Raw genomic sequence first — 13,033 nt, 5'->3', positions numbered from 1 at the left:
ACAATTAGCAGCCTTACACATAATAGCCACAGTAGTGTTCCTTACACACAATGTCTCCAGTATAGTGCCAGCTACACATGACATGCCCCCCAGCAGTGCCAGCTACACACAATATGCCCCCCAGCAGTGCCAGCTACACATGACAGTGTTCACTTTTTAGGGCAGGGTGCTGATCACAGGGAGGGCACATTTTTAAGTTAGGATGGCAAAATGATGTACATACTGTAATGCTTGGTGCTCCCCTACCTACATGGCAATGCATGGACAGTGCGCGCCGAAGGCGCGCAGCAAAAAATTAGGGGCGTTGCTTCGTGGAGAAGGGGTGTGACCACATAATAGTGGCAATTCGCATTACACCACACAGTAGTGCGGCTAATACACATTGCACCAGGTAGAACCTCCTATACACACTGCGCCAGGCAGAGCACGTTAGACACTTTGCGCCAGGCAGAGCACTGAGACACATTGCCTAGCCACAGACGCCTAGCAGGAACACTACATGATATGCTCCCCAGCCGTGCCAGCTACACATGACATGCCCCCCAGCAGTGCCAGATACATAAATGGTCACAGTGCCAGATATGTCCCCACAGTTCCAGATACATAAATGCCCCTACAGTGTCAGATACATAAATGCCCCCACAGTGCAGATATGCCCCCACAGTGCCAGATACATAAATGCCCCCACAGTGCAGATATGCCCCCCCACAGTGCCAGATACATAAAATGCCCCCGCAGTGCAGATATGCCCCCACAGGTCCAGATACATAAATGCCCCCACAGTGCCAATATGCCCCCACAGTGCCAGATACATAAAATGCCCCCACAGTGCAGATATGCCCCCACAGTGCAGATATGACCCCACAGTGCCTGATACATAATTGCCCCCACAGTGCAGATATGCCCCCACAGTTCCAGATACATAAATGCCCCCACAGTTCCAGATACATAAATACCCCCACAGTGCCAATGTGCCCCCACAGTGCCAGATACATAAAATGCCCCCACAGTGCAGATATGCCCCCACAGTGCCATATACATAAATGCCCCCACAGTGCCAGACACATAAATGCCCCCACAGAGCCAGACATATAAATGCCCCCACAGTGCAGATATGCCCCCACAGTGCCATACATAAATGCCCCCATAGTGCCAGATACATAAATGCCCCCACAGTGCAGATATGCCCCCACAGTGCCAGATACATAAATGCCCCCACAGTGCAGATATGCCCCTCACAGTGCCAGATACATAAAATGCCCCCCGCAGTGCAGATATGCCCCCACAGTTCCAGATACATAAATGCCCCCACAGTTCCAGATACATAAATGCACCCACAGTGCCAATATGCCCCCACAGTGCAGATATGCCCCACAGTGCCAGATACATAAATGCCCCCACAGTACAGATATGACCCCACAGTGCCTGATACATAATTGCCCCCACAGTGCAGATATGCCCCCACAGTTCCAGATACATAAATGCCCCCACAGTTCCAGATACATAAATGCCCCCACAGTGCCAATATGCCCCCACAGTGCCAGATACATAAAATGCCCCCACAGTGCAGATATGCCCCCACAGTGCCAGATACATAAATGCCCCCACAGTGCAGATATGCCCCCACAGTGTCAGATACATGAATGCCCCCACAGTGCAGATATGCCCCCACAGTGCCAGATACATTAATGCCCTCACAGTGCAGATATACCCCCACAGTGCCAGATACATAAATGCCCTCACAATGCCAGATACATAAATGCCCCCACAGTGCCAGATATGCCCCCACAGTGTCTGATACATAAATGCCCCCACAGTGCCAGATATATAAATGCCCCCACAGTGCCAGATATGCCCCCACAGTGCCAGATACATAAACGCCCCCACAGTGAAAGATATACCCCCACAGTGCAGACATGCCCCCACATTTCCAGATACATAATTGCCCCCACAGTGAAAGATATGCCCCCACAGTGCCCCCACACAGAGCCCGATCCATATAGTGCTTCATGATACCTGCGTGGCGGGAGGGGGAGTGCCGCTGAGGACGCGGGCGGCTCTTCTAAAACTCTTGTGTGCGCGGCTGCCCGGCGCCGGCGTCTAATGTCAGACGCCGGCGCCGCACAGCCGCATACACAACAGTTTAAGTTTAGGCCAGGGAGCACTGCAGGCTGGCTCCAGGCACAAAGATGGCGGCGCCAGCGCGCGGCGCCCATTAAGGGTGGCGCCCCGCGCGGCCGCTCTAGTCGAACGTGCCTGGAGCCGGCCCTGGTGCTATGGGAGAGACATGATGTCTCTCCCATAGATCCAAAGAGCGGCGCCGGCGGCCGGAGATGGATGGCAGCAGCAGTCAGGAAGCAGGAGCGAGGATGGTGAGTATTTTCTTTTTTTTTGGTAAGCGGTACAGCTACAGGGGGCACAGTATTAGGGGCACAAATACTGAGTGCACAGCTACAGGGGGCACAACTACTGAGTGCACAGCTACAGGGGGCACAGTACTGAGGGCACAACTACTGAAGGCACAGCTACAGGGGGCATAACTGTGACCACACCCCTTCCCCATGAAGCCACGCCCCTATTTTCCTATATATTTTTTTGGGATGCGCGCCTACAGTGCACAATACAGTTTTACCTGTCTGGGGGGTGCCGGCCACCAAAGAAAACTTTCGGCCTGGGCGCCACAAGGTCTAGAACTGGCCCTGGGTGTATTTACACTAACACATTTAGGGGGTTTCCAATGAACCACAGAAGTTGTGGACATATGGCAAATGCTGTTCCACTCATAAGTGACGCAACGCATGTTCAGAAATCGACTACAAATGTGTGCAATGAAAGAAGGCCACCGTCTGGACATTGGTGGTCATTCCGAGTTGATCGTTCGCTAGTAGTTTTTAGCAGCCGTGCAAACGCATTGTCGCCGCCCACCGTGGAGTGCATTTTCACTTTGCAGAAGTGTAAAAGCCTGTACAGCAGAGCACATGCAAAAACATTTTGTGCAAAACAAGACCAGCCTTGTACTTACTCTTCATGTGCGTTGATTCTAATGTTGGTGGGTTGGCTTTTGACGTCACACACCCGCCCAGCGTTCACCCAGCCACGCCTGCATTTTCCCTAGCACGCCTGCGTTTTTCTAAACACTCCCTGAAAACAGTCAGTTGACACCCAAAAATGCCCCTTTCCTGTCAATCTTCTTGCGGCCGCCAGTGTGAATGAAAACATCGCTAGAACCTCTGTAAAATCACAAAGGACTTTGTACCTGTACGTCGGGCGTTTGCATTGCGGTGCATACGCATGCACAGAAATGCCGATTTTTACCCTGATCGCTACACTGCAAACAACGGCAGCTAGCTATCAACTCGGAATGACCCCCAATATCATAATCAAAACCCCTTACCATGCACTTTTAGATTATGTACTAACATTTTGAATAGCATTTACCATACCGTTTATGTTAACCTTTAAAATCTGGGAGTTTTTTTTACTTACCCTGTACTTATGTTACCTTATATTGCACAGAAATATGGTGTATCTTCTACATTGCATTCCTGTTATTAATCTGGTACATTTTCATGCATGGGCTAGCAGTATTTACTATATATATTAATCAAATCATATAATGCGCTCTCCATACCCTCCAACATTTTACACATAAAAATCGGGGGGGATAGGAAAGGTGGCGTGGCCATGGGTAAAGGGGGCGTGGTCACATCCTCTTTCCTATACTTTCAATGGAAGTTTGGAGAGTCAAAAATCGTTACAGACCGTAAAAAAAGGTACTGTACCTACCAAAAAGGTACAGTTGAAGGGTGTGACTCTAATTGTTTAGCCAAGCCTATATGGTGGTTGACCACATGGGCCCCAACCACTGCATTCTCCCAGTTGGCCCCTTGTGCCCCAGTCAGACACTGCCCTCACCCCTCCAACAACATCCCACTCCCCCTCCAAACATTTCAGGAGGATGCGGGCAGGAATTTGTTGCCTAGTCCTCCAATTTGGGAGTCGCTCAGACATTGTAGGAGCTTAAGAAATGTGCACGAGACATAAATCTGAGCTGTATTATCACAGTAAAAATCTACTGGCTTTATAGTTTGTTAGGCTGTTGCAACCGCTATCTGAGAATTAAGCTGTGCAGAATAATACATTTACCAATAGTGCAGAAAAGGGCGATGCATTTATTTAATCCATAAACAATAGTTTGCACAATCAGTCAAAGCAAACAGAGCTATACAACAAAATCCACCGGGCAATAGTTGGATGAACAATGATGTACTGCTGTGCTTGTATTTTATTGCAGCATAGATCACATCCAGATCTACTGTAGAAGCAACTCATGATATATCAGCAGAAACTGAATAAATTAACAAAATTCTGGAATAAGCCCTGTTTCCTGAGCACATTTGCAGGGCAGGATATTGCTAGATGTGCCTAATGAAAAATGAGAACAGGAATAAACTCACTATTCACATTCATGCAATATTTTTTTTAAGCAAAACAATACTGACCTGTTCAATTTACAAAATCCATCCAGTGCTCTTTTTATTTAATAGGTATTGTAAAACTGTTACGATTATAACCCTTTCAGGCAAATACATGGCTTCAACCCGGGATATTCAACCCGAGTACAACCCAGTGGCAGATCTAGACTTTGCTTTTAGGGGGTGGTTTAAAAATGAATAGTGACTCCTCCCCTCTCTACTCATTGCTCCTGCCACTTACAGTTTTACCACCTCTCACTTTCTGTCCCAACCATACCTCCCAACTATCCCGATTTTCGCGGGACAGTCCCATTTTTTGGGACTGTCCCTCTGTCTTACCTGCGGGCCGCAGTGTTCCGCAGTGGGAGGGGGGGGGGGGGGACAGTTGGGAGGCTCCTGTTACTTGCTGCTCTGCCTAGCAGAGCAGCGTTGAATAGACGATGTGTCCATGCGCACAGTGTCTATTCACGGGTGTCAGAGGGGCTGGGGCATACTTGCCTACTTTCCCGGAAGCTGCAGGAGGCTCCCATTTTTTGGGGTAGCCCCCCGAACCCCTTGAAAAGTAGGCAGGTCTCCCGCATCCTGCTCACACCCTAGTGATGCGGGTAGGATGGAGAGATAATCTTCTGTATTCGTGGGTCCGTTGGGTGGGGAAGGGGTTAAAATGACGCAAATCATCATTTTAGCCCCAGCCCCTTTCTGTGGACCCGCGAATCGCTGTGTTTTTTTGATGATGTCACAATCCAGCCCCACCCCCCGAAGTCTCCTGCAGCGTCTCCTCTCCGGGCTTCTACCGGAGAGGAGAAATCTAACGTAGGCAAGTATGGCATGGGGGCATGCCAGCAGCTCACAGAGCGCTGGACATGCCCCTATAGTGATGGAAAACAGGGGCATGGCTCACAATCGCGGCACTCTTGCGAAGCCATGCCCCCTTTTCTATAGACCATGCTCCCTTTCAACCGCACCCACTTCTCCATCTCTCGATGTTTGTAGGTTTGCCCCAATTGTTTTGGGCCCTGCACCTCCCTACACACTGTGTCATGTGTCATAGAAAGTCAGTTTAGTTTGTTTATTATAATTTGGGCACTAAAAGCAATAGACATACAGATGTGTCCTCATACACCAAGCCTCAATACGTCATGCGGTGCGAGACACCCAACACAAGTGATCCGGTGCAAGTGGTGTACCTTAGCGACTTTTTCTTTAAATTTGTGTATTACATACTTATTCATACTGCAGTTGCAGCAAAATATCACTCAATCTGTTCTAGTGACTTAACTGCACAGGAATTAGTTTTTGTCACAGATGAAGCACAGCAGACTTGGAGCCTAATTCAGGTTGGCTTGCAGATCGCGATCCAACTGCAAAAAATATGAAAAATATGCGGGCGCTTTTCTGCAGGGGGGGGGGGAGGGGTGAAGAAAATGTGATTGCCTCTGTCTGCCAATCAGGCAGAGGCGGTCGAGGGGCGGGGGGCAGCAATGCTTCGTATCCAGGGCGGAGACCGGCAAACGAGGAGGGGGGTGGTATGGCCGATCGGGAGCTTGGCAGGGCGTGGTCGCGGAGGCTGCGTGTGTGTCATCTGTATTGAGAGTGGGGACAGGACTCTGTGTGTGTGTGAACCATCTGTAGTGAGTGTGCGGACAGGATTGTATGTGTGTGTGTGTCATCTCTAGTGAGTGTGGGGACAGGACTGTGTGTGTGTGTGTGTGTGTGTGTGTGTTTGCCGGGCAGAGGCGGATTGGCCATAGGGCTTACAGGGAAGATCCCCGATGGGCCGACGCACCCGCGGGGCCTGTTTTGTTTGATGACATGTGGTCTTATTTATAGACATAATGAATAAGATGCAAAATAATTTGCATATATGAAAATTTCTTTGCCACTTGGCCTGTGATTGCAGATGATCTAGTGTATGCTCTGTCTGCCTGCTTGGCTGACATATAAGATTGAGTGAATAGTGATTGGGATAGGCGGTTGGTGTAATAAGCAAGAAAATATATCTTTCTAAATAATTATATAGGTTCCTAAATTCTAAAGGTGTATCATATAATGTGCTCATAATATTGAATTTTATTTCCTTTTAACTTCCCCCTTGATGCTGGACATGCCCACTATCTGGAAAGTCTTGGGGGGAGGGTGCTGCTGCCATGGCCCATGGCTAGACCTTACACCTCTGGTGCTGCCCATGTGGGGCCACTAGTACAGATTTTTCCAGGGCCGCTTTTTGTTCCCAATCCGCCCCTGTTGCCGGGTCCCAGTAATGAGTAGGGGGATGGCCAATGAAGGGGCTTGGCCAGAGCACTTATTAAAATCTAAATAAAACACTGACATGCGGCCGCGAAGCGGGCGTGCGCCGCACAGTGGGGGAGCCGGTGTCAGAACTGGTGGTTGGCAGCGCAGGGGAGGGTGCGATCGCTCCCCTTCCTTTCATCACGGGAGAAAGAACTGGCCACCGCTGAGCTACCTGTCACCCCAGCACACGCCAGCATCTGCTATGGGAGAGACGCTGCTGCAGCGACGGCCAGTCCTCTCTCCCCAACCGACATGCGGCTGTCAGCAACAAGGAAGGGGGAGGGCAGTGGGACCAGGGCCAGGTAGAGAGTACCCTCCACCCCCTCTCTGCGCCACTGTGTGTGTGTGTGTGTGTGTGTGTGTGTGTGGCATCCATTGTGAGGGTGGGGACAGGGCTGTGTGTGTGTGTGTGTGTGTGTGTGTGTGTGTGGCATCCATTGTGAGGGTGGGGACAGGGCTGTGTGTGTGTGTGTGTGTGTGTGTGGCATCCGTTGTGAGGGTGGAGACAGGGCTGTGTGTGTGTGTGTGTGTGTGTGTGTGTGTGTGGCATCCGTTGTGAGGGTGGGGACAGGGCTGTGTGTGTGTGTGTGTGTGTGTGGCATCCGTTGTGAGGGTGGAGACAGGGCTGTGTGTGTGTGTGTGTGTGTGTGTGTGTGTGTGTGGCATCCGTTGTGAGGGTGGAGACTGGAGACAGGGCTGTGTGTGTGTGTGTGTGTGTGTGTGTGTGTGGCATCCGTTGTGAGGGTGGAGACAGGGCTGTGTGTGTGTGTGTGTGTGTGTGTGTGTGGCATCCGTTGTGAGGGTGGGGACAGGGCTGTGTGTGTGTGTGTGTGGCATCCGTTGTGAGGGTGGAGACAGGGCTGTGTGTGTGTGTGTGTGTGTGTGTGTGTGTCATCTGTAGCGAGTGTGGGAACAGGACTGGGTGTGTGTGTTACATTGAATAGGGGGTCACAGACTCCCAGCACCCTGACCCACCCCCATGTGTGCCTCCCCTGCCTCTGACCTCACCGCACGTCATTGGTGCAGAGAGAGTTAGATTTGGGTGAGGTGTGTTCAAACTGAAATCTAAATTGCAGTGTAAAAATAAAGCAGCCAGTATTTACCCTGCACAGAAACAAAATAACCCACCCAAATCTAACTCTCTCTGCAAATGTTATATCTGCCACACCTGCAGTGCGCTTGCAGGGTCATTCTGACCCGATCGCTCGCTGCGGTTGTTCGCAGCGCAGCGATCGGGTCGGAACTGCGCATGCGTGGCGCATGGTGGACGGCAGAAGGCTGTCATTCCCTAGCGATCGCCTCTGCCTGATTGATAGGCAGAGGCGGTCGCTGGGCGGGAGGGGGGCGGCACAGTGGTGTAAGGCCCCGTTTTGGGGGTGCGGTCCGGTGAACGCAGGCGTGACCAGGGGCAGCAACGAGCAACTCCCGGTCAGCCGCAGGAGCTGTGCTTTTGCTTTTGTACTTGTGCGGGGGAAGAGAGGGGGGTGGCCAGACATGCGGGGCGGACTAGCCCTGTGCTGTGCTAGCCCCCCCCCCCCCCGCATGTCTGGGAACATGATTGTAGCTGTGCTAAATTTAGCAATTTAGCACAGCCACGATCAACTAGGAATGACCCCCCCATGGTTTTGCCCAACTGCTAAAAATTTGCTGCTGCGATCGACTCTGAATTACCCCCAAAGTGCAGCCAGCTCACATGCCACACAGTGCCCCTAGTACACATTATGCCACACAGTACTTAGTGAGCAATTAAGGGAACCTAACAGACAAATTTATGACCTGGGTACAGTTGAGTCAGGCCACATAGGTGGGCCCCATAAACCTTTGGGCCACTTAGCAATGGCACCCCCTGCATCTGCTATAGCTATGTCCTTTATGATATACCCATGCTAATTGTATCAGAATCTTGAATTCTCTACACAAGTGTACAGATGTGTCCTCTACACTTAGCCTAGCATCTTATACACCATGGTGGTTATTCCAAGTTGTTCGCTCGCTAGCAGTTTTTAGCAGCCATGCAAACGCTATGCCGCCTCCCACTGGGAGTGTATTTTAGCTTAGCAGAAGTGCGAACGAAAGGATTGCAAAGCGGCGGCAAACTTATTTTGTGCCGTTTTAGAGTAGCTCAATACCTACTCAGCGCTTGCGATCACTTCAGACTGTTCAGTTCCTGTTTTGACGTCATGAACATGCCCTGCGTTCGCCCAGCCACGCCTGCGTTTTTCTTGGCACCCCTGCGTTTTTTCCGAGCACTCCCTGAAAACGGTCAGTTGACACTCAGAAATGCCCACTTCTTGTCAATCACTCTGCGGCCAGCAGTGCGACTGAAAAGATTCGCTAGACCTTGTGTGAAACTACATTGTTCGTTGCAATTGTACGACACGTGTGCGCATTGCGGCGCATATGCATGCGCACAAGTGCAGTTTTTTGGCCTCATCGCTGCAGAGCGAACGAAAGCAGCTAGCGATCAACTCGGAATGACCGCCAATGTTCTGAGATGCTCTGAGAACTGTAGCGTACCATCTTTCATATAAATTTTGTGTCTTATTCATATAGCAAACACAACGAAACACCACTTATAACTAGTTATAAACAGGTACAAAGTCACAGATGGAGCAAAATGCAGTCAATAAGCCAGCCTGCCTCATTATTATTACTTTCCAACTGTTACGTTCTTTGTACCTTTAACCCAAGAGACAGGGTGGTAATAGATGAGTTCAGAGTACAGGAACGTGATGCTGCAGTTTAAGCCGAGTTCAGCAGCAATCCCTATGGAAACCCTGACTCCATTGTCTCCCCCAAGTGGTCGATCAACGCCTGCGAGACTATGGTTTCTTGGGCTCACGGCAGCCGTGTTTAATGGGTGGATTAGGTCTGCCCGACTCTGATGCCCCCGGTCTTAGTTGGTGACAAAGCGTTGACCGAGACAGGGAGAGAACAAGGGGAACCTCTAACTAAAACAGACACACAAAAGAAAGGGAAAACTACTGAAAACTACAATCAAATTTATGTTCGGCGCGGCCACCAAGGAAAACAGTAACAAAAGCAACGCTGCCCAAACGCCAAACACGTCACCGTCGTAACTCGGTAAGGACAGCAATGGCGGAAACCTCAGCCGAAAACACAGAGGCAAGAAAGTACGGAATAATATGGTCAAGGCTGTAATATGCAGCAAAGCCGCTACTCACGACGTCGGTGAAGGTGCACACAGATGGAACAGAAACCCCAAGGCTGCAGATACAGGATCACAAGACTGGATCAGATTCCAAATGACCAGGCTCCGGACACCAGGACTCAGGGTCACAAGACTGGAAGGCTGCACAGGAACACTCCAGGGGCAGGAAGCCGCTCCACAGGAAGCTATCACCGTCGTCTGAGTCAAGCACTGGAGGAGAATATAACAGAGATCTCACCGAATCCCTGCAGAGAACCTGATTAGTAATGTCATGCAGAACTTTCAGGCGGATACTGATTTCACAGCAACGGGGGAACGCCGTCTGCCTCTGGCGTCCCCGTTGATAAGGCCCCGACGGCTCCCAGCGTGCAGCGTCAATCCGTTGCCAGGCACTGGGCGGGGACCAGCAGGAGGCGCAGTGGACGTGACGTGCTGGCCCCTTTGCCTAGCAACAGCCAAGCGGGACCCACCGCCAGAGGCGGATCCAGGAAAAAATTACAGGGGGGGCACCTTGTGCACGCCTTCGGCATGCGGTCCCATGAAGGTGCGCGTGGCCTCACAACAAGGGCAGTAGGAGGAGGGAAGGGGGGATATGGAGGGTAGGGCAGCAGTGAGGGGGGTCTCCTCCATATGGGAGGGCAGCAGTGGGAGGAGGGAAGGGGGATATGGAGGGTAGGGCAGCAGTGAGGGGGTCTCCTCCATATGGAAGGCCAATAGTGTGGGGGGGGGGGTTATTCTACAGAGGGGAGGGAAGCACCAACTAGCTATATATACACACACATTAATACAGTTACATACATACATTATGTGTGCTTAATTATAAAAACGTCCAGACTGACAGAAGTTGATCCAAGAGTTCAATAAAGACTATATTCCTCTGAGCTTAAATGCACCCAGCTAATTATATTCAAAAGTCACCAGTAATTATGTCCAAATATCTGTGTGTATCAGAATCAAACGGTCACAGGTAACTTAATCACTCTGTCCCTTATGCTTATAGTGAGGGACCTATTTACAGGTACGAGGAGTTTGTGCAGCCCGAGCGTCCCCGGGTATGCACAGTCTGCATAGCTGATATTCGTTACCTGCAGACCGGGACGGTATCCTGGAATCGGCTGGCGGCTTCTATCTGTGCGGCTGAATGTATTAGCACTGGTGGGAAGCTTCCGTCTGAGCCGCAAGCAGCTTCAACAGGCGGGTTGTCTCTCCTGATGCTCCCGTTCAAAATAGCCAAGCACTAAGCCGCTCCAGCCTGCAGAAATCTCTCCACCGCGGCACTGACACGATGGTGACTTAGCCCTTACGATCAGTGGCTTAAAGATGCCGGGTGTTTTGGATATGCCAGACAAGGATGCGTCCTCCTGTGCCTCTCTCCTCTCAATGGTGGAATCGCCAGTCCGCTCTGCTCGCCTCCCACTGGCTCCCAACTTCTAACACACTGGCCGCGGCTGCAGCGTACTGTAATGAGTCAGTCTGACTCATTAGTACTGCTGCCGTCGCCACTAGACCCTTCATCGCGGCGGGCGCCAGTGAACTGCACTGTCCGCGCCGCCGCTTCTTTTTTCAAGGGACTGTTGTTGTTGGGTTTTTTTAAGTGCCAGACATGACATGGGGGGCACAGGCCCGTGTGCCCCCCCCCCCCCCCCCCCCTGGATCCGCCACTGCCCACCGCGCCTAACACCAACTTCCATTATGTATGTAAAGGTATGCTCTTTTCTATGGAAACATGAAATGGCACTCAAAAAAAAGTTTAGTACTCAAGTAAAGTGACTACTGTAGTTGATGTGAGATTTTTTAGCAGCTTTCATACTGTGTGTAAGTGTTCAGACACATATTTTATTAATTTCTGAAATGATTTCACTGATTTCTTCCTTTCTAGGAAACTGGGTAAAAAAATAATAATATCTGTACTGTGCACCACTGATTTCCCTCAGGATAAAAGCTGATCTGACTTCTGCAGTGCAGATCTGTAAATTATGGAACTGAATGGTTTACTTTGCTGAATAATATTTACATACATGCGCTGTATAAATTTATATTTTGGAGTCATAAAATAAAGACAAGCCATTTTACTGCTAGGACTCTCTACAAACGCAACTGATGACAGCGATAATATAACAAAGCACAGTTTTTGTAACCTTACATGGAGAATCGTGTCCATTGCTCGCGCAATGAAGCCAATGTTGAAACTGACCAGACTATTTATATTAAGAAATATGTTTGTTAGTAAGCTTTAGCTCGTGATGTCTACAAAGGCGCATTAAGTTTTACAATGTTGGCTGTCCAACTAGTTGCTCGCAGGCCAGGGAATTCCTCTGTAGAATTTCTGTTGTCTACATACCATCCATATCGCATCACTTTTTGAAAGCAATTGTCCAGATTAACACAAAAAACTTAATTATTGTGGATCTTGGAACAATGACCAACCCTATGAATGATTGTATACAGGTTGAGTATCCCTTATCCAAAATGCTTGGGACCAGAAGTATTTTGGATATCGGAGTTTTCCGTATTTTTGAATATTTGCATACCATAATGAGATTTGGCGATGGGACCTAAGTCTAAGCACAGAATGCATTTATGTTTCATAAACACCTTATATACACAGTCTGAAGGTAGTTTTAGCCATGTCACAATTGAGGGCTGAGACTGACCTGGGGAAGCCTCAGACGTAGGGGCTGGCGCGTGTGTGAACCGTGGAGGTAGAATAGGGTTCTTGGACATGCAGGAGGTTAAGCACCGTTTGCCTGAAGGCGTGACCACAACAACGGAGTATATAAAATAAAGTCTGTTTATTGAACACACAGTTTAGACATCTTGGCAGTTCAGATAACTTTCAACAGTAACTTGTACAGATATATATAGCAGTACAGTTTTTGGAAGCGCAGTGGTGATCAATACTGTGGCAAATGCAGGATGAGGTGTAACAAAGGCAATCCCTGTCTTTTTCCGGCCACTGCCGGTCTTTGTTTGTTTATTAGGTTTAAACATGATTGCTGGAGCACCTCCAGCCGAATAATCCCACATTATCAAAGGGAAAATTATTGGATAGCTGGTTTTCATAATACTTAAATAAATTGTTTGGTTTCAGTGC

This window comes from Pseudophryne corroboree, chromosome 10 (genome assembly GCF_028390025.1).
Source record: "Pseudophryne corroboree isolate aPseCor3 chromosome 10, aPseCor3.hap2, whole genome shotgun sequence".
In the NCBI taxonomy this organism is placed as follows: domain Eukaryota; kingdom Metazoa; phylum Chordata; class Amphibia; order Anura; family Myobatrachidae; genus Pseudophryne; species Pseudophryne corroboree.
This window is presented reverse-complemented; position numbering follows the sequence as displayed.